The following is a 3,225-nucleotide window of genomic DNA, read 5'->3' on the forward strand; positions in this document are numbered from 1 at the left end:
TGTGTGTGTGTGTGTGTGTGTGTGTGTGTGTGTGTGTATGTGTGTGTGTGTGTGTGTGTGTGTGTGTGTGCATAATTGGAAAAAATGGAGATGTTGAGTTTGGAGAAATATTGGTTGACAGCCAGAATCAACATGACCAACACTTGCCAAAATCATAAGAGCAAAATCAGTTATACTTCTTTAATTCTCCGTCTTTTATTTACTTCATCCTCTTCCTTTTTATTTCCTTCTCCACCTCTTCCTTTCTTCTTGTGTCTCACGTCTTTTGTTTGCTTTTCTCATCTTGTGTGTGTGTGCGTGTGCATGCACGTGTGTGTATCATATCTGATGGTTAGTGAGGATGTTAGCATCTAAAGAGGTATGTTATTATCTGTAAGTCTTAGTTAGTGTGCGTGTGTGCATGCACTCACATGTGGGTGTGTATATGCACACATTGTGTGTGTGTGTGTGTGTGTGAGAATGTGTTTTAGTGTGTTGTCTCTATATATGAAATCTGATCTCTGACACGACTGCATGGTTAAGTTCATGATACAACCATTCGTTCCCATGTCTAAACACATTTCACTGTATCTTAGGCAAGTATCTTCTCCCACAGTCCAGGCTCAGCCAATAAATACCTTGCAAGTGTAACTCACATAGCTGCGATGACGCCAAGGAAGAAGTCATTTGAGTTGCTAGAAATAACAGCCTATTCTTCAAAGTACACCCTACCCCTTAAATGACAGAAGAGGATAAACTGGATAATGTGATGTCTGATATACAAATGATGGTTTAGTCATGGTGGGAACCCATTTAATCAAGAGTCTGTTGCTTTAGAGCAAGCCTGTGTCTAAATAACTACATCATAACTGAAGAGAAAGCCTCAATATGGTCACTTGAGTTGCTAGAAATAGCAGTCAAACCTCCCTCAAATCACAAAGAAAGATAAATGGATACAAAGTAGGCAGAAACATGTTTGATTGTTTCAATATGGCTGTGCTAATGACTGAATTTTAGTGTGGCTACTTGTCCAGCCAGCTAGAAATAATAACCTAATTCACCTTAACATTACTCACATCTATGTATGAAGGTCTGCAAGGCCATAAGCTTCAGAACAATCCAATAAGAATGAAAAGCAACAGGAGGGGGGACAGGTAAAAAAAACTGTTCTGATACTTGAAAAATGACGAAAAAATTATTTATGGGTGAAACAGCTGTCTGTTAATCTTAAAATACAGGTAAAACAGTTGTTAAAATTCTTCAAGGACAGGTGAAGGACAGGTAACACAGCTGTCAAGATTTTTGAAAACAGGGGAAACCAATGTTAAAATTCTTTAAGTGGGTGTGAAGAGCAGGTGAAGGAGCTATCATGGTTCTTGAAATTGTATATCGGTCAAAGTCTGAGAAATGTAAGAAGGATACGGAGGATAAATGGTCTGACTTTGTCTCATTAGTGATAGGTATTAGTTGAAGAATTCCAAACCAAAAGATTACTTTACGTCATCAAGAATTTAGTTGTTCCCTGGGGAAAGAGAATGGTATTGGAATTGGTAACAACAACCAATCAATATTTGTGATAGATTTTTCTACGATTTGAAGAACAATCAAATAAGAAGGTTTTGTTTTTGAATAAAAGTTGAAGACAATAATAGTTATGCCATGTGTAAGATAGAATTTCATTGGAATATAACAGGAAAGAAACAAAGTAAAAAAGAACACAGAAAAAGACCCATGATGTCTTGAGGAGAAAAAAAAGGAGGTAGTAGATAATAAAATTGTGAAGAAATTGTCTGAAAATAAGATAGGATGACCAACTTTGGAAGTGCCTTTAATTATAGATCTATTTGATCAGAGCTGACTGGGGGCTAAGCATCAACAACAATTTCATGGTTGGAAGGAGATTTATTCAGCTGTAAAAGACAAACATTGGTTCCAATAAATAAATCAGGGAAACCAACTATAAAAATAAACAGTTTTAAAATTAATCAATTAATTATTTAATTAATTCTGCTCCAGATAGTCTCTTTTATTACCTCCTCTCACTTGCAGGGTCTTCCCAAGGCAGGATCTATGATCTTTCAGAAACTGCAGTCAAATTTCCCTGAAGTCTTGTTCTAAGTTCATTAAATCCAGAGATATGTGTTCCTGAAATACAAAAAAAGATAGGGTGGTCGTGGCTGGAGCAACTTTGATCACACGTGTTCCCATGCCTGATCCTTTTACCCCCTATGGAGTGGTAGGATCTTAGTTATGATCTTCTATTCACCAGCCTAGTCCCTCTGTGAAATAGATTTGGTAGACGGAAGCTGAAAGATGCCCATCGTGTGTGTGTGTGTGTTTGTGTCTCCCCACCACCACCACCACTGCTTGACGACCAGTGTTGGTGTGTTTAAGTCCCAGTAACTTAGCAGTCTGGCAAATAGAGATCAATAGAATAATAACCAGGCTTAGAAAAAAGGGAAAAAAATAAATACTGGGATCAATTCATTCAATAAAATTCCTCAAGGTAGTGCCCCAGCATGGCCGTAGTCTAAGGACTGAAACATATAAAAAACAGAAGATAACAGATAATAAAATGGTTCACCAATACTTGACCGATTCTACCAGTTCCGTCATCCTTCTAAATTATGATTGGTTAACAAAACGAATTCTTTGTATTTCTTCATTTCTTTTCTTTTGTTTTATTTGTGTATTTACTTCTTTATAAATAATAATTTTATTCTAAAAGACATTGTTTTATTGCCATTAATTCTTGTTCTATCGTTAGAAGCAATTAGTTATTTATTCGTTTAATATAAATTGACTTCTTAGACTTTTACCATAAGATTTATTCCATTTTTTTTCTTTGCTCATCTCTTGTCTTTTTTTTTTTTTTCATATTTTTGGCATTTTAATTATTAATGTAGTTTTGTTAGTTTGTTTGTTTTTTACATTTTTTTCTTCTGTTATTGGTTAAAGTTAATAGCTTTTTAATTAGCTTGTTAACATGTCCTCTTAATTGTTCCAACCTTGGAGATAACAGTTGTTGTACTATTGGGAACAACAGTGTTGACATTTCTATGTAATACATTTATGTATGTATGTATGTATTATGTATGTATGTATGTATATATGTATGCTTGCATGTATGTAAGTATGTGTGTGTATGTATGTATACATGCATTTATGTATGTATGAAATGGTTTGATGGAGGGATGTATGTATGTACATATAGATGTATATTGAAGTACAGCATATATATATATA

The 3,225-nt window shown here is 34.9% G+C and overlaps 1 protein-coding gene and 1 long non-coding RNA gene across 5 annotated transcripts in view; one reads left to right on the top strand and one right to left on the bottom strand.

Annotated features, from left to right (window-relative positions):
* LOC106869116 (synaptotagmin-7) overlaps positions 1-3,225 on the top strand; it is a 426,210-nt gene that overhangs the window by 245,113 nt on the left and 177,872 nt on the right. The window lies entirely within an intron of this gene.
* Positions 1-3,225, bottom strand: part of LOC106869117 (uncharacterized) — a 492,367-nt gene that overhangs the window by 201,548 nt on the left and 287,594 nt on the right. The window contains exon 5 of one of the 3 annotated variants that reach the window (XR_008266909.1): positions 1,648-2,124. The exons of 1 other annotated variant lie outside the window; for it this stretch is intronic. This is a non-coding gene — a long non-coding RNA (uncharacterized LOC106869117). Of the gene's footprint in view, positions 1-1,647; positions 2,125-3,225 lie in introns of those variants that run through there. One more of the 3 variants, XR_008266911.1, reaches the window with a different exon arrangement.

This window comes from Octopus bimaculoides, chromosome 27 (assembly GCF_001194135.2).
Source record: "Octopus bimaculoides isolate UCB-OBI-ISO-001 chromosome 27, ASM119413v2, whole genome shotgun sequence".
Lineage (NCBI taxonomy): Eukaryota > Metazoa > Mollusca > Cephalopoda > Octopoda > Octopodidae > Octopus > Octopus bimaculoides.